The sequence below is a fragment of the Mustela nigripes genome, chromosome 2, assembly GCF_022355385.1.
Source record: "Mustela nigripes isolate SB6536 chromosome 2, MUSNIG.SB6536, whole genome shotgun sequence".
Taxonomy (NCBI): domain Eukaryota; kingdom Metazoa; phylum Chordata; class Mammalia; order Carnivora; family Mustelidae; genus Mustela; species Mustela nigripes.
This window is the reverse complement of record NC_081558.1, coordinates 161,411,672-161,430,616: the sequence shown is the minus strand read 5'-3', so window position 1 is coordinate 161,430,616 and position 18,945 is coordinate 161,411,672. Positions and strand designations below refer to the sequence as shown.

General features: G+C 42.0%; 1 pseudogene; it reads right to left on the bottom strand.

Moving 5' to 3' along the window:
* Positions 1-237: 237 nt before the first annotated feature.
* LOC132010568 (tigger transposable element-derived protein 1-like) lies at positions 238-16,565 on the bottom strand (annotated as a pseudogene).
* Positions 16,566-18,945: the final 2,380 nt, after the last annotated feature.

Sequence of the window (18,945 nt, the reverse complement as noted above, 5' to 3'; positions counted from 1 at the left end):
AGGCTTCTATCCTCCAAGGCTCAGTGTTAGAGTTAAAAATGCCTGCAAATGGTGCCCCTCTGGCCCTGATCCAGTCCGTGTAGAGCTCCGAGGCCACCCCAGGAAGCTCTCATTCCTGCAGAGGCTTCCCCACCAGGTGGGCTGAAAAGACTTCTTATGGCTATCCACCCAGAAGGATACCATCGCCATCACAAACTCATAGAGTATAGTCAGGAAGGGAGAACTCAAGAGGAGGGACTAGAGCTGCCCAAATCGATCAAGCAGAAGGGTTCTCTGTGAGAGACCAGATGCTGTGAGGGAGGCCCCATGGGAGCTGGCCAGACTGGAGGGAGCCATCCATCTCATGAGCTGCTTCTCTAGCTCTTCAGAAATAATGATTCTGTCCAGCAGGATGTTAAGTGGCTTGAAGTCATAAAGCTGAGCGCCAACCGAGAGCCCGTCCCTGCTAAACACAGATGCCAACAGCCTCCACACAAAACCGCCTAACAAGATGAACGGCCAGGCCACTTTAGAACCTCACCACAGCTTGTCCCTCTCCAGATGACATGCCAGACATCTGCTGTGTTGAAATAATAGAAAAACAGTTACAAATTAATGAGGGTGGACGCTGGGCTGGGTACAGTGGTCCGTGTTGTACAGGATTTTCTCTTGTAAAGCCCACTCCCATTCTAGGCAGGAACATATTTCATAGATGGGGACACAGGGGCTCAGAAAGAAAAACCACTTGGAGGGTGAGTTGTGGGACCAGTATTCTTACCTGCTCTTTCTCACTCCAAGTCCATGTTCTGGGCACAGCTCCCGTCTCAATTTCTCTTGGCTTTCCTCTGCCCCCTGCAGAAAGAGTCTGCCCAGGACATGTTCTCTAAGCAGAGGGAGTGTCTGTAGGCATCCCATCTGACAGCACAGCGCAGCATATTCAACCTTAACACCTTAAAAGTAGCTTTCTGCTAGCGGAAGCAGTGAATAGGAAATGTACTAAAACATCAAAAGACCTATAATTATCTATGTTTTGAATTATGTGAGGGCATGCTAGGTTTAATAAATGCAAGTAGGACAAGAAGCAGTAATTCATAATCTGTAATAGTTTACATACACCTATTATACTCGTTTTATCTTCGCAACAACTTTGTGGGGTTCACGGAAGAGAGATTATTTTCCTTTAGAGAACAAAGGAAACTGAGACTATACAGTGAAACTGGACTCGGCCAAAGTCCTTCCATGAGGATATGGTCAAAAACACAACCGTGTGCATCCTGACAGCACGTTCTGTGCTCTTCAGAGACCAAATCATGGCACCAAAGACAAACACGTGTGGCCGTGTGTGCAGTTCATGGCTCATCCTCAGGGAGCAAAGTAAATTGGGGGCCACGATAGTTTGCAAAACTCACAACAGACTCCAGTGATCTTTAATATATAAATTTTCTCCAAATGTCAGCATTTAGTGCTCAGAATGTCTGTTAACATATGTTCTTTGATGCACAGCAATTTTGGGAGATACACAGGTCAGTACTGAAGCCACAAGCCACATGTGGCTACTGAGCACTTGACGTGTGGTGAGCCCAAAGGAGTTGTGCTTGCCTATAAAATCCTCTCTGAGTTTCAGGGACACAGTATAAGAGAACATGTAAAATATCTCTTTAATATATTTTTGTATTAAGTACATGTTGAAATAATTATATTTTGTATTTGTTGGGTTAAAATACATTGTTAAAATTATTTTTACCTGTTTCTTTTGACATTTTACTGTGGCTACTAGAAAAGGCACAAGTGAGGAGGCAGCTAGCTTGCCTTTCCCTCTCTTGGACATGTCCAAAGTCCAAAGTTGATACCAGAGTGAGGATATCAAAGAAGGTCCTCAGGACTCTTTCCGGTTAGAACTTAAGAAAACAGTCCCTTTATCTGATGCCTGGCTCTGTGTGGCTCTAAAGCAGGCCTCTGTGGAACGGGACTTCTCAGAGCTCACTTGCCACTCTTGTTCAAATGCAGGCTCTGATTCAGCAGGTTTGAGGGTGGGACCTGAGGTTCTTTATTTCTAACAAATGGGTGATACTCATGCTGGGGGTCCACATACCTACTCTGAATAGCGAGAATCTCTAGAAGATGAACAGATACCGTGTCCTTTGGGGCAGGAGGTGTTCAGTGTTTCTCCCGCTGTGCCACAAACACAGTAACTGAGGCAGAAGACTTCCCCAGATGTCGATGGCCCCATTCAGCGTGTGTCACGCATTTAAATCAATGAGAGGAACAAGCTGGTGTGTGTGGATGGGCTGGTGTGGGACATGCAGAGCCCGTGGGAGGAGCCACAGGAGTGTGGTGGGCACTGTGTGGTGAGGGGGGCGAGCAGGGTCTCGACAAGGTGAGCTATTAGAGCCAGGAGTGCCTCTTTAAAATCTGGGTTATTTGTGTGTGAACAGCCCTCTGAATTCTGGCTGTACAATTGGCGTTTTAAACTATTTTCATGTCTACATAGAACTGGAAGATTTTTTTTTTTTTTTTTAATGACTAGATGTTATTTTCCCAAATGGGGCTTTAGATGAGAAGCTTACTGGGGAAAGGGTTTGATTGAACCAAGCGACAAATAAAAGCTCTAATAACCTCTCTCATCTTTTCAGTTGAGAAAGTTTCTAAAGTCAGCCTGGCATTCTTCTTTGCTTGAGTTCTCGCTAAGGTCAGTTAATGAAACTCAGACATTTTTCTCTCCTTTGTTTTGTCGGGGATATTCCCCCCCCCCCCCTCACAGAACCCTTTATTTGAGTGTTACCTGGGATACTCTAAATCCTTTTCTTTCTTCCTTTTTCTTTTCCTCTTTTCCTCCCCTCCCCCACTCCTCATCCACATTTTTCCTCACCTCTTCTTTTTAGCACTTTCTTGCGATTTTCTTTGGTTTTCAGCTCTTGTTTCAGAAGCTTGGTTTTGTGCCAGAGGCCCTACGCTTGGGCAAGTCTTACTTAGCATAGTATTTGTGGGCAGCCCCTAAGAACTGAAGTGAGTCCTCACATGAGAGCACCTCTTCATCTGGAGGCTCTCTTCAGCACAGTGGAACGGAGGGCAGCTGTGGGACTCTCAAAGGTCTTGGGCTGGAGCCCCCTCCAGGGAGAGATTTTTTAACATCAAGTGGGCTTTCTTCCCAGAGGAATTGTCTCAGCCAAATCCAGGCATCTACTTGCTTTGCATGAACTTCTTATTACTTTTGAATCTCTTGCTTCTCCTTAAATCTAACATTGTCTTGTAGCCCATCCAGGGTCTAAGCTTTTATTCTGCAATTTGCAGAAAATTCTGGTAAGAGCCTGATGTTAGAATTCACAATCATTCATAAGCCAGCTTGTTAGGATGGCAAAAACTGATGTTTTCAAATAAAACTCAAGAAGCCAGTAGATTATATTGGAGGAGTAGTGGGCTGGTGGGAAGTAGCTTGCGGAGTGGTTTTTGAGGATAAAATGCTATGTCTGTGTTTTCTCGTGCTCTGTTTTTTGAAATAGACTTTATTTTTTAGAGCAGTTTTAGGTTCACGGCAATATTGAACAGAAGGTTCTGAGATTTCCTTTCACCCCTTCTCCCACACCTCCCTCACCTCCCCCAGTATCCGCAGTCCCCACAGGAGTGGTACTTTGTTGCGACTGATGAATGTTCATTAATACACCATCGTCACCAGAGTCCATAGTTGATGTTAGGCCTCGCTCTTGGCCGCTGTACATTCTGTTAGTTTGGGCAAAATGTGTAATGACATGGATCTACCATTATAGCATCATAAAGAATATTTTCATTGTCCTAAAAATCTCTTCTTTATCTCTCCCTCCCCAACCCCTGACAACCCACTGACCTTTTTACTGTCTCTATTGTTTTGCCTTTTCCAGAACGTCATCTAGTTGGAACCATATAGTTTATAGCCTTCTTACTTGGCTTCTTTCACTCAGTAATAATAGGCCCTTAAGTCACCTCCTTGTTTTTTTTTTTTGTGGTTTGGTAGTTCATTACTTTTTAATGCTGAATGACATATTGTTTGGATATATCATAGTTTATCCATTCACCCACCGAAGGGTATATTGGTTGCTTCGAAGTTCTGGTAATTATGAATCAAGCAGTATACATCTGTATGAAAGATTCTGTGTGAGTATAGGTTTTCAACTCCTTTGAGTAAATGCTGGATTGTATGGTAGGGTATGTTTAGTTTCATAAAAAAACACCAAACCAGGGCGCCTGGGTAGCTCAGTTGGTTGGGTGACTGCCTTCAGCTCAGGTCATGATCCCGGAGTCCTGGAATCAAGTCACATGTCGGGCTCCTAGCTCCCTGGGGAGTCTGCTTTTCCTTCTGACCTTCTCTCCTCTCATGCTGTCTCTCACTGTCTTTCTCTCAAATAAATAAAGAAAATCTTTAAAAAAACAAAAACAGCAAACCCTCTTTCAAAGTGGCTGTACCATTTTGCCCACCAGTAGCTCATGAGCGTTCCTCTTGCTCCACATCCTTGCTAGCACTTGTCCATTCCAGTAGAAGTACAGTGGCATCCCTGTGCTGTTTTAATTTATGTTTCCCTGAGGACCTATGATGTGGGAGCAAGTTTTCATATGCTTATTTGCCATCTTTGTATCTTCTTTGCTGAGGTGTCTAATAAGGTTCTAAAGTTTTCTCCTTAGTACAAAAGCAGAATGACAGGTATTATTCAAAATGATTTAGCTGTTTGCCATCTTCCTCAGAGTAAAAGCCAGAAACTTCTCCATGATCTATAAGACTGTCCATAATAGGGACCCCTCTCACTTTTCGGATTGAACCTCTCTCTTCTTCCCCATGGCTCACTTTACCTCAGCCACAGCATTTTCTCATTCAGACTCGGCATGTTCAGGCCTCCAAGACTGCCGGGAGGAAGCTCTTCTTCCACACAGCTCCGTGACTCACTCTCTCATTTCTTTCAGATCCCTGCTCCAAGATCACCTTCCCCAGGAGGCCTTTCCTGACTACCATTTATTAAAGAACTCCCTCCTCTCAAACAAATGCTTTTCATCAGCCACATCGAGCTGGGCCCACTGGCAAGGAGGTTTGGGAACTGTGGGTTTTGAGCTTCTCATCCCTGCAGGGCAGAAGAGAGCTTAAAAAGATAGGAAGGTTCTGATTTCCAACAAACAATACCCAGCACAGATTGTTCACTCATTGGTTAGGGAGCTGCTCTAAGTTTTTGGTGGATGTAGTCTATTCCTGCTATTGTAGGAATAGTTATGCTATTGTAGGAATAGGAATGCTAATGTAGTCTATTCCAGTCATAAACCTGCTGACATGCTGCAACAGCAGATTTTCAGATCTGAACCGAGGGTCGCTAGGGGTGTCCTCGCTCTCAGGGCTAGGTCTGCCTTACATGCTTCTTCCTTCCCCTAAGCAGCATTTGTGGCACACCGCTGGAAATGACGGTCCTGAGCAGGCCGGACTGCCGAATTCTCATCTCACATTGCAGTGTGTCTGCTTTTCCTTTACTGGAAAACCCCAAACAGCGTCACTTCCTCGTCTTGCACGAACCCATTGTGACAATTATGCTCTGCCCACCTGATCGGTGCTCTGGGGGTAACTTTGGCCAGAATCACAAGTATGGATGCAGCTGATGGGCCAGCGGCACCAAGCATCTGGGTCTCAGTTTTTCGCTGATAGTCCCCACGCAGTCTGGGGCGGAGGGCCAGAAGGAGTGCTGTGCTGCAGGGAAGGCTTCATAATATCCCAGTGGTGTCAGAGCAGGCATAGTAAATACTGTCCTGCCTCCCCATTAGAGTGGAAATGAGGCAGAACAGCTTGCCGGTGACAGCCCAGGCACCGTGGTGCTGACTCTGTCTCCTGGTGAGTCAGCAGCAGTCCTGCCTAGAGGAGACCTTTGGAAGATGGCTCCTATTCCGTTTTTCTCACATGGCTGTGATGCACTGGTCTCAGCTAGTTTGGGGCACAACAGTGCAAACCAGTGATCAAAAATAGAACCAGCCTCATCAATGAATTGTTCATAGGTGTTTTCCATAGTCTTATTACGCCATTTTAAAAGGCCTTCGGGGCACCTGGGTGGCTCAGTCGGTTAAGCAGCTGTCTTCAGCTCAGGTCACAATCCTGGCGTCCTGGGATCGAGCCCCACATCTGGCTCCTTGCTCATAGGGGAGCCTGCTTCTCCTGCTCCCTTTGCCCCTCCCCCTACTCCTGTTGTCTCTCTCTCTCTCTTTTTCTTTCTCTCTCAAATAAATGAATAAAATCTTTAAGAATAAATAAATAATAAAAAACCTTCAGACAGATGCATTCATATAGTTGGCTAGGGATTGTGAAGTTAGGCCAAAAAAAGGAAACCTCAGAGTTCCAGGTGTTAGAAACCCTGAGACAGGCAACTTCTGTTAGCCTGGGGGGCTGGTGGCAGCCTACAGTAATGGTGTACCATGCTTCTCTGCTAATACCCCAACACCGTGTGCTCCTCTTTCCTTGAGACCCCAGAAACTCACATCCCCATCTGATATCATGACTAGCCACTTAGAAACACTTTGGTTTTTATTTTTATTTTTTTAAGATTTTATTTATTTATTTATTCGTGAGAGAATGGCAGAGGCAGAGGGAGGAGCAGACTCTTCAGGGAGCCCGATACAGAACTCGATCCCAGGAACTCAGGATCACGACTGGAGCCCAAGGCAGATGCTTAACAGACTGAGTCACCCAGGTGCCCCTCTTAGAAACACTTTGAAAGACTCAAAGCTGTGGACTGGAATGTCAAATTCCTTCTCTTACCATGAAAACTCTATTATAACTCTTTGGATACATCTCTTGATTGGATATTTCCCTCTTCAGAGTCCTGTTCAGATTGCTGTCTACACATTCATGGGATTTCACTGGAGAAAACACCCCGTCCATGAAGTGTGGCCTATTGACTCAAACTGACTTTAGTTCCTTCATTATGTCTCCTTGATGATTACAGAATCACTAATTTTGTGTTCTGTGCTGAACCTCACTTCTGTCTGTTTTCTGGGGCCCCTTCCCCCCACACTTAGGCTCTTGTGCTCCACGATCATCAGCCTCCCGGTGCCCCCCTTGACCGCCCCACGGATTTCTTTCCCATCCTTCCAGATATGCACAAGACACTTCTATTGGGATATGATGTTTGATTATCCCACTAACAATTATCCTGTTTATTTTAACCTCGAGGCTTCTCAAATAAATCTTCTTTACTTACGACTGCATTTCCTAGACTCTTCTGCTATTCTTAATACCCTGAAATCTAATTTTCGAGCTTACAATTTTCCTGAAGTATCATTTATTCTTAGAGATCTCTAGTGACTACCTGCTTCCAAGTTCAATAATCTTTTCTCCATATTATGTCTGACATATTTGCCAAAGTCAACTCACCTGATGTTTAGGTGCAACTGCATAACAAACCAACCAAAAACTCAGTGATGTAGAACAATAATTAGGCATTACTGCTCACACATTTTGAAGGTTGTTAGGGGTTCATCTGGTTTAGGACGGACATGGCTGGTGGCTCTCTTCAGGCTGTGGCTGCCGGAGGGGCTCTGCTGTACTTTCGACCAGGGAGGCTCTTCTATTGATTGTTCTCCTCCTAGCATCAGTGAGAAAGCTGAGCCGTGTTTTTCTTATGGTAATGGCAGAGACGCAGGACGCTAAGCAGAAACATGTAAAATTCTCAAAAGCCAGGCTTGGGGCTGGCACACTGTAACTTCTTCCCATATACCATTGGTCAAAACAAGTCACAGTGATAAACCCCAAGTCTTTGGAAGAGAAGTGCTTTCACTACTGATGAGACCCTGGCAGAGATGTGGGTGTAGGGAGTGGTGGAGAATTGAAGCCACTCATGGACTGTATCACACCTGAGACCCTCTCCTACTTTGGCTTTTGTTGACTCTGCCTCATTCTGACGTCTCAGAAGGTTTCTGGTGACCTTTCATTGGACCCACTAGTTACATAATTACAGATTTTCAGCAGTACTCTGTCTCTTATGTTCTGCTCTTGGTCAGTGAGAGCCTTAAGTTCAGCAACTACCTCAATGTCGAAGTACCTCTCAGAACTCTAGGCCCTATTTTCTCACCAGCTTTTGTTGGTCTCCTCTACAAAGAATTTAAGTTGTGTAAATCACTATCATCCTAGATTCAGTAATTCAGAAAGAAATTGATTCAATCTTTCATCTAAAAGCATTTTTACCTTTTACTTTGACCCTCAGCAGTGGTGTTGCCATTACACTTTGGAGGTGCCATTTTTTCTTCTCTGTCCTTTACACTCACCATCATGCACCATCCTAGGGCTTAACAGATATTCTTGAGAAATGATTCTTTGGCAGAATTTGTTTTGTCCAATTTGTATATATCCACTCTCCCCAGATGGACTGTAACCCAAGGAGGCAATTTGTTGCACTGAGGGAGTGTAGGATTTAGAGGCAGATAAACCTACTTTGAGTCATGTTTGGCTTCTTACCTGTGAGCCTTGAAAAAATTACTTAAACTCATTGAGCATCAGTTTTTTCATCTATAAAAATGGGTTATTTATACTAAAGAATTTTGGCAAGGAGTAAAAGAGATCATGGATGGAAATCACTTGTCACATAGTCGGTAGGCTTTCAATAATATTTTGCTTTCCTCTCTACTTCCCCTTTTTTTGGTCTCCCTTGGGTTCTCCTCAGTATTTAATATGACTGTATTTTATTTATGTGTTTTCATTCTCTCTCCTTAATTCTAACACAAATCCCTCAGGGAAATGAATCCATCTTTTATGTCTCTTAGTTATCTTCATATATGGAAGGTGTAAATCATGTAGCCTAAGAATCTATATCTGTTATGAGTCACAGCAGTCTTTTCCTTCCAACATTTTTTAAAAAAGAAGTCCTGCAAGTATTAGCAGATCATAGTGAATTATGAACTAACTGCAGTTTCTATGGGTTTTTTTCAGTTTTCCTGTTTTGCATAACTTTTTTTTTTTTTAACCTTGTTCAGGAATAGAATGATTGTTCTCTAATAAAACATTTTCTCAGAGTATCTGATATTGGTCATTTCTTACCCAGTGTGAATTTTAGCCTGGGCATTTCTTCTTTCAGGCATCTCCCCAATGATTGATTGATTGATTAATGGATAAATTAATTTTGCTGTTGATTAATGGCTTTTATTGGCTTGCAGAGATTACTCCAGGCCACCCTATCCTTGGTAAACTGGGTCAATAATGTGCCTCAACCCCTCCTTCTGTCACACAAACTGAGGTGGGGCACCATTCCTCTTTACTGTCAGCAATTTAAGAAAATACCCTTTCTTCATGATTTGGATGAAGCTTCTTACTTCGTTTGTAGCTTTGTTTGTAGCTGACACACAAGTGGGAAAAGTAGAATTCAAAGTGTTATTAGGAGGACAGAATAGATGGAACATTGAAATCAACTAATAAGGTAAAAACCTAAGAGATAAGGCCTATATGTAGCACCAAATAAGTTTGATCTTATAATATTGCATACAACAAAACAAAACCTAACCCAATGGGATTCTTTGTTGGTACAGGTTCAGTGTCACTCTTTGTTAGTGGCAACCCTGGTCCAATTTTGCTCGGCCACATCCTGAGCACTTGGTTAATGCTGCGTGATGCACTCTAGGAAGGTCACTAGTAAACTGGAGCAGGAAAGCTGGGGAATGGAGTGGGGAGGTTGGCTAGAAACCTTCACGGCAGAAGCCACAGGAGAGAGAAAGCATCAGGGGACCCACCTGGGTGGGTAAAGAATATCCTCCCTTTAATCTGTGTTATACGACAGGACCAGCCCTATCTAACGATGAGAGACCTGTGTGTCCTGAGTTTTCCTGAAACTTCAAGCTAGAGCTCAGTGGCCACTTGAAAATGATAGTGTCCACTAACATGTACTAAATTACCAGGCAGTGGTATAAATAATCACTTTACATAAAGCGTTTTTTTCTTTCCTAAAAAAATTCTCACGCTATGAGTTATATATTATAATTATTCCCATTTTAAGAAATGGAAAGAGTGAGGCTTGGAGAGTTTGTTGCCCAGTGTCCTACAACTAATGAGGGGAAGGCTTGGATTTGAATCCAGGCATTCTAGTATTGTTCTGTCTCTAAAAGGTGTTCTAGTTGGGCTTTCCATATGGGATGTACAGTTAGCCTGGAGGTGTTGCTCTAAGTTCCCTTTCATCACTAGGTCTTCCGTAGAGGTAGTCCTTGTTACATAAGTAATAGTTAAAAACCCATATATGCTTCATCTGTGGTTTGAATAATTTTGTTGGTTTATTTGAATCCTCTGTATTTTAAGTGTTATTTGGAGGTAAAACACAAATAACATAACAATTCGGGCAAAGAACGGATTTCCTCTCTCTTGACAAGTGATTGCACATCTGAATGGGTTTTAATATACCTCTCCTCCTTTTTGAATCATAAATAAGCACTGGAGTTACTTCTAAATCTCCATGAGTTACTAGAGTTGTGCTGTGTCATTCAGATGGGGGAACAGAAAGAAAGAGTATTAATATTTGGCGAGGATTTTCCTGATGACAGGAACTGTGTTTAAAGATTTATGTATATTACCTGACTTGATGCTTGCAATGGATGAGATATTATTCCCATTTTATAGGTGAGTAAAGCAGGTCTGAATGGAACTACCCTCCTAACACTGCTTGTAAGCAAACTGCAGAGACTGCATTAGAACCCCAGGCATCTGGTACCCAAACATACTTTTCCAACTCTACCATGTTGCTTCTCAGTCAAAAGACATGGAATCTACTGTGGGTTTGACTGAGTTCAGGAGCACCATGGGGAGTAGATATACTTGTTACCTTGTTAACCTCTTTCCATACTTACATGCTTACATCTTTCCTGTCCAGTTTCTAAGGAATTTAGGGAAGGAGGAGAGTCCTGAAAGTCCCAGTGTTTGGAGGGGGAGAATTCTTTCATAGAGCTTGGTACCCAAGACATAAAACTTAATATAACCTTGATAAAGCTTTTTGCTTTTACTGTTAATACTTACTCTACTATGGCCACCACTCACAGCCGCATTATATGGAACTCTCTATTAAATTTGAGGCCGTCTGTATTCATATATGCCATGTCATTTCTTATTCAGACAATAAAGGTGTGAAGTAAATATTAATAGCCTCATTTTATAGATGAGAAACTAAGGTTCATAAAGAGAAAATGGCTTTCTCAGAGTCAGAAAATATGGAGTGGTGGGAAGAAAACTTGAACTCAGGTCTCACTGACTCCAAAGTTCATGCTATTTCCACTGCACAGTGCTTTATGTAAAATACCTGCACATCACCCCAGCACCCCCCCCCCAAAAAAAAACACCTATACCCAAGACTGATTTCAAAGTACCATAGGTGGGCAGGCAGCCCTTTATCTGAGGTTCAGTCCAAGGACCTTTCCCACTAATCAAAGTAGCCCCCTACCACCAATCTATCATAAAAGACAGTCACAGAAATGCAACTGATCTTCATGTGTTAATTTCATGTCCTAAAATTTTACCAAATTTATTAGTTCTAATATTTGTGTGTGTGTGTGTGTGTGTAGTGTTTAAAGTTTTCCATATAAGATAATATGTCATCTGCAAACAGATATAATTTTACCTCTTCTTTCCTGACTTGAAACCTTTTTTTTTTTTTCTTGACTGATTACTCTGGCTAGATGATGTTAAATAGAAATAGCAAGAGTGGACATCCTCTCTTGTCTTATTCCCGATGTCAGTGGGAAAGCTTTCAGTTTTAGTATGACATTGGCTGTGGCCTTTTCATTTGTGTCAAGGTGAGTTCCTTTTATACCTAATTTATTGAAAGTTTTTCATCATGAAATGGTGTTGAATTTTGTCCAGTGCATTTTCTGTATCTGTTGAGATGGTCATGTGGTTTTTATCCTTCTTCCTGGTAATGTGCTGTATCACATTAATTGATTTACATATGTTGAACCATCATTGCATCTCAGGGATAAATCCCACTTGGTCATGGTACATGATCCAAAGCTGGTAGAAATAAAAAGTGAATTTATCAAGGTTTCAAGGTACAAAATCAACTTTAAAAATCAGTTGTGTTTTCTTACACTAATAATGAGGTCCTTCTTTTTAAAAAAGGAAATTAGAGAAACAATCCCATTTTTAAGAGCATTGAAAGGAGTAACATACTTAGGAATAAACTTAACCAAGGAGGTGGAGGATTCTGGTGGAAGCAGGAGGATGGAGGAGATGAAAGCAAAAGTAGATGGGACAGCCCTGGTGATGTTCTAGCTCACAAATTAATAAGGGGTTCACAGACATTCATTTTATTGCTATATTTTATAACTCATATAGATGTTACATTCTTTAGTAAATATCAGATATTCTGTAATAAGAAAGAGTGACTGTATCAAAAAGGAAGTCACATTGTTGGGCCCAAGGTCGGATCAGGTCAGTCATTCATCAGCCTGGCAGCACTACAGAGCCATAGAAGGAAAAGTCAAATCTCCTGAACAAAAATTTCCGATATGAGCTTCATTCAGGCAAGGATGTTTGATTCATTTAGTTCTTCATCCTTGTACCTGTACCCATGCCTGAAACCTTTGAGCAACTATATGTGAAATGAATGAAAGCATGAATAGGACGGAGCAATCCATATTCTAGTAAAGCTTCCCATCTGAGTCTGTTAGTTCACCAAACAGGACTCACATCTTCCACTCATGTGCCATAGATTCTTCCTCCTAACTAACCATTTGGGAATCATTACACAAAAACTCACTTCATGCATAAGGAACACAGATGTGTATCATCTCCTCAAAGGAAACGTTAGGAGAAAGAGGAGATATATACCTTGACAGAGGTAATGTGAGATAGGTGTCTGACAAAACAAAGTGTAGCCAGTCTATAGACTCAGGGCAGCTGAGGTATAAGGAAGAGAGAAAGTAGGGAATAGAGGAGGCTTCAAAGCCTAATGTGACAAAGTAAAATGCCGGTCTCCTGAGCAGTTACCTCTTTCCTTCTCCTGGGCAGCTGATTCTGCCTAGCAACACTCTTATTGGACATTTTTCCTGAAGTAACTGCTCTCCTTGTCCTTTTTTCTTAGAAACCCCCAGGAAGGGTGCTCAGCTCACTCTACAGCAAGTCACCTCTGTGTGCTGCTATATGTTTCCATCCTATGGGAAAGATACAATATTCTGTATTAGCAGTCGACTGCTGCATAACAAATTACCCCCAAACTTAGTAGTTTAAGACAACAAAATGCTTCTCTCACAGTTTCTGTAGGTTTTGAATCTGGGAGCAGCTTACCTGGGGGGGACTAGGTCTGGATCTCTCCCGAAGTGGCAGCCAAACAGTCCAGCAAGTCTTTAGTTTCTGAAGGCATAACGAGGGCTGCAGGAACTCTTCAGGCCACAAGACCAGAAAGGCCTCTCCTAAAATGGAAGTTTTTTTCATAACTTAATCTCCGAAATGATATAGCATTACTTCTGTTATATGCTGTTGACCATCCAGACCAACCCTGGTAAAATATGTGGAGCAGATTATACAAGTGTGAGATACCAGGAGACAGGGATCACTGGGGGCTGTCTTTGAGACTGGCTACTGCTTTCCAGATGGGCTTTCAAGTCATATAGACCCTTCAGTTAACATGCAGATATTTACAGTGAGGGTTAGCATCTCAGCAGACCACTGGCTAAGTAGCCAAGTAGCTGCCACAGTGAAATAAATGCAGAAAAGAGATGGGAAGTAGCGTGGTGGGAGAGCAGGAGGTGGGGCTTTGGAGGAGGGGCAATGGGGACAGATCTGTCATTTGTGGGAGAAAGTCTTAGGACAGTATGATAATAGAGACACCAAAAAGCAGGATCCATCTCTAAGGGGAGGAGAGGTAGTGGGAGTGGGGAATGGAGAGATGTTCCCTTCACTGTCTTTATGTGCATCACCTACTGAGACCTTGGCTCTCCGCTTCCATGGTGTCTGTGTAGAAATAGGGAAAAAAGCAGGTGCTGAGCTTCACTGCTGGTTAATTAAATGTTGCTTCGAAGGCAGCTGGTGGAGTATGTGCACTATATACTATCCTCAGCTTTTCCTAAATCACACATTTTAATTAACCTTCAAGCCCTTGCTGGGGCTTTGAAAGAACTTAATTGGCCTGCAGGGACTAGAACACACAACAGCCAGAAAAAGGCTACATCTCAGTTGTTTTCACTCTGAGGACTTATAAAATTGAAATTGTTGTTTTATTTCATTCTTTGAAGCCCAGAGCTACATGTGGATTCCTGTTTGGAACTGGCAGAAGCATCTCTGAATGCTTAAGTACAAAACGGTGTTTCAGCAGCAGTTATAATTGAGTGTGTAGGACTTGAATCTCATTTATCTTGTGTCCTTGGGTTTACCAGAAGAGTTTGACTCGTACTGGCTTTTTTGTTGGTTTTTGGCTTCTTCATCGAGGATGAGAAATATTTTGCCCTGAATTTACTATGCAATTTCAGTCAGGTGGGAAAAACAAAAAACAAACAAAACAAAACAAAACAACCCCCCCAAAAAAACCTTCTCTTGAGGGGTGCTTGGATAGCTCAGTCAGTAAACGTCTGCCTTTGGCTCAGGTCTTGGTCTCAGGATCCTGGGATTGAGTCCCACACCGGCTCCCTGCTCAGTGGGGAGCCTGCTTCTCCCTCTGCCTGCCACTCCCCGTGCTCATGCTCTCTCTCTCTCTCTGTGTCAAATAAATAAAATCTTAAAAGCAAAACAAACAAACAAACAAAGAAAACAACTTCTCTTGAAATCAGGACCCCTTAAGAGACTTCCAGATGTTTTTAATTTTGTCAGACATGACTTCTGAGAATCACAGTCTGTGTAAAGACAGACATACCTTAGAGATATTTCAAGTTTGGAATATCTAGATATTCCACAATAAAGTGAGAATCACACTAGAGTGAATCAAATGAAGTTTTTGGTTTCCCAGTGCATATAAAAGTTATGCTTCACTACTGAGTGTGAAATAGCATTATATCTAATAAAACCAATGTACATACCATGATTTTAAAATACTTGATTGCTTAAAAAGGCTAACCATCATCTGAGCTTTCAGTGAGTCGTAATCTTTTTGTTAATGGGAGGGTCTTGCTTTAGGGTTGATGGCTGCTGACTGCTTTGGGTGGTGGCTGCTGAAGGCTGGGATGGCTATGGCCATTTCTCAAAACAAGACAACAGTGAAGTTTGTTGCATGGATTGGCTCTTTCTTTCACAAACAATTTCTCTGTAGCATGCAGTGCTGTTAGATAGCATTTTACCCTACAGTAGAACTTCCTTCTAAACTGGAGATGGTTCTCCCAAACCCTGCTGCTGCTTTATCAGCTAAATTTGTGTCATATTCTGAATCCTTTGTTGTCATTTCAACAGTCTTCACAGCATCTTCTCCAGGAGTAGATCCCATCTCAAGAAACCACTTTTTTTTGCTCATCCATAAGAAGCAACTTCTCTGTTCAGGTTTTATCATGAGATTGAGACAGCTCAGTCACATCTTCAGGCTGCATTTCTAATTCCAGTTCTCTTGCTCTTTCCACCCCATCTCCAGTTACGTCCTCCACTCAAGTCTTAAATCCCTCAAAGTCATCCATTACGGTTGCAGTCCTCTCCTTCCAATTTCCTGTGATCGTTGATATTTTGACCTTTTCCCATGAACCATGAATGTCCTTAATGACATTTAGAATGGTGAATCTTTTCCAGCAGGTTTTCAATTGACTTTGCCCAGATCCATCAGAGGAGTCACTATCTATGACAGCCACTGTCTTAAGAAATGTATTTCTTAAATAGTAAGACTTGAAAGTCAAAATTACTCCTTGAACCGTGGGTTGCAGAATGGATGTTGTATTAGCCATCATGATAACAGCATTAATCTCATTGTCATGTTGTCAACAGATGTGGTGTTATTTAGGCTTTGTTGTACCATTTCTAGAGCACAGGCAGAATTGATGGAGCAGACTTCCTAAGGGCCTTAGGATTATACAGAATGGTAAATAAACATGGGCTTCAACTTTAAGGGGCCAGCTTCCTTAGCTCCTAACTAGAGAGTCCACCTGTTTTTTGAAGCTTTGAAGCCAGGCATTGACTTATCTTCTCTAGCTATAAAAGTCCTAGATGACATCTTTTCCAAATAGAAGGCTGTTTTGTCTGCACTGAAAATCTCTTGTTCAGTGTAGCCATGTTCATGAATTACCTTGGCTGGATCTTCTGGAGAACTTGCTGCAGCTTCTTCATCAGCACCTGCTATTTCACCCTGCACAGTTATGTTATGAAGATGACTTCTTTTCTTGAACCTCAGACACCTACCTATGCTAGCCTCCCGCTTTTCTTCTGCAGCTTCCTCACTCTCTGCCTTCATAGAATTGAGGAGAGTTATGGCCTTGCTCTGGATTGGGCTTTGGTTTAAGGAAAAGTTGTTGCTAGTTTGCTCTTCAATCCAGACTATCAAGACATTTTCCATATCAGCAATAAGACTATTTTGCTTTCTTATCTTTTGTGTGTTCACTGGAGTTGCACTTTGAATTTCCTTCAGGAACTTTTCCTTTTCATTTACAACTTGGCAAACCATTTGGTGCAGATAGTCTAGCTTTTGGCCTATCTTGGTTTTTGACATACTTTTCCCCATTAAGCTTAGTCATCTCTCGCTTGTGATTAAAGTGAGTGAATAAAGTGTTTTATTTGTATAAAAATGAATAAAGTGTTTTATTTGAATACTTAGAGACCACCATAGGATTATCAGTTGGCCTAATTTCAATATTTATGTGTTTCAGGGAGTAGAGAGGCCCCATGACAAGGGGAGATGGGGAACAGCTGGTGGGTAGAGTACTCAGAACACACACAACATTTACCAATAAAGTTTGCTGTGTTATATGGGCACTCCAAAACAATTACAATTGTAACATCAAAGATCACTGATCATAGTTCACCATAACAAATATAATAAAAATAAAAAAGTTCAAGATACTATGAAAATTACCAAAATGTGACACAGAAACAAAAAGTGAGAAAATGCTGCAGTTAGAAAAATTGCCACAAACCTTTAATTCATAAAAAATGTGATACTTGAAAAGCACAATAAAACAAGGTATGCCTGTATTGTGTTTTCTGTATGAAAAGCAGCTCCCAGGTAATTGTTGAAAACAATGATATACAGAGATCAAGATTATAGTAAGAACTTACATGTCTTCAGGATAGAGAGGATAATTCTCAGGATAAAGCCATCAGGTTGAGTTCACCAAAGGGGTGAGACAGAACAAGAAGAACAGAGGGTCAAGAAGTGATGTGCTGAAAATCTGGAGGAAGAGAGACTAGCAAAAGTGGCTGGAAGGAGGAGACTTGATGAGATGGGGGTGCCAGGAAAGAGCAGTGAAGACATTCAAGGGAGATAGTTCAAAAAGAAGGTGGTCAGTCATCTCAAAAGTTGCAGAAATACGGAAAAAAAGGAGAGAACAAAGGCAGTTAGATATAAGAAAAATGGGGGTGAGAGTAAGAGGTTTCCTGTGTCTTTTGTTGTATCAAAAGCATACAGAGATCCTTTCACCAAGTATGTTATCTATAGCTAGGTAAGAAACCAAGCCAGAAATTAGTGGCTTAAAACTATAACTGTGTATTTAGTTATAATTCTGTTCATTGGCAACTTGGATTTATGATACTGTATCCAGTTACAACATGTTATTTCCTTCTCCACCACCAAGGAACTATCTGATACCAGCAGGGTGTCCAACTATTCAACTCAGTTCTGGTACTATCTACCTAGAGACAGTGTCAGATTCCACAGGTTAAGGGGTATTTTTCGAGACTGCCCCTCTCCCCAACTTCAGATGTTAATCACAAGTTCAGGTGTCACCTTTGCTTTGACTGACTATAGATTGGGGGTTCCAGTACCCTCTCCTTGGGCTTGATGAATGTGCTAGAGTGGCCCACAGAACTCCCGAGAAACCTTTTACTTGCCAGATTACCAGTTTATTATAAAAGGATGTAACTCAGAAAGAGTCCTACGGAAGAGATTTGTGGAGCATGGTATGAGGAAAGGGGTACAGTGCATGCCATTCCCCCAGGACCTCCACAAGTTCATCAAGCTGGGAGCCTTTGAACCCCATCATTTTGGGATTTTGGGAGGCTTTATTAAGAGGCAGTATAGATTAAATCATTAGCTGTTGGTGATTGATTCAAATTCCAGCCCCTCTCCCTTCCCTGTAGGTTAGTGGGGTGGGACTGAGAGTTTCAGCTCCCTGATCACATGGTTTTCATCCTGGGGAAGACTAGACCAGGTCCTTAGCTGTATCCCAAAATCACCCCATTAAATAACAAAGGGCTCCTTTATTTCTCTCATCACTTAGGAAATTCCAAGGGCTTTAGGAGGCACCAGAAATAGAGACAAGACCAAATAAGTATTTCTTGTTGTAAATCACAGTATTACAGGGCTGGGCTCACCTAGGAAATTCTATTTTTTTAGTGTTGGCTCATTCATATTCTAAGATAGTTGATTGATCCACATGAGGTTGGCTAGTCCTAGATGCCTTCATTCCCATGATGGATGGTTGGCTCTTGGCTGGATGTCTAACTTTCTGGTACAGCATAAGCAGAAACTTAGGAAAGGATCAGTTTTCTGATGGCCATTTCATGCACATGATAATATTAACATTTGCTTACATATCTGACTATGTCCTGCCATGGCATGTTGTTTCTAGTCTATTTAAAAAAATTAATGCATAAGGAAGTGAATACATAATGGATAAGTAATCAAAGGAGCCTCTGACCTTGGCATAAAACCAGATTCCTGCTTCTTGACCCATAGGTGCCATCTTCCTTCTCTCATTCAAGGAGACAGCCACTTTACCACTAGCAATTTCCTGAGTTTTTGGTGGCTGAAAATGGGTTAGAAATGGATGTTTGTGCTTCTCTGCATCAGTCAGAGGCCTTCACTTAATGTTATGGGGAGACCATGCACTTTGCATGGTCAGTGGGAATGAACCCATTGGTCTCTGAAGGGGCCCCTGTCATTG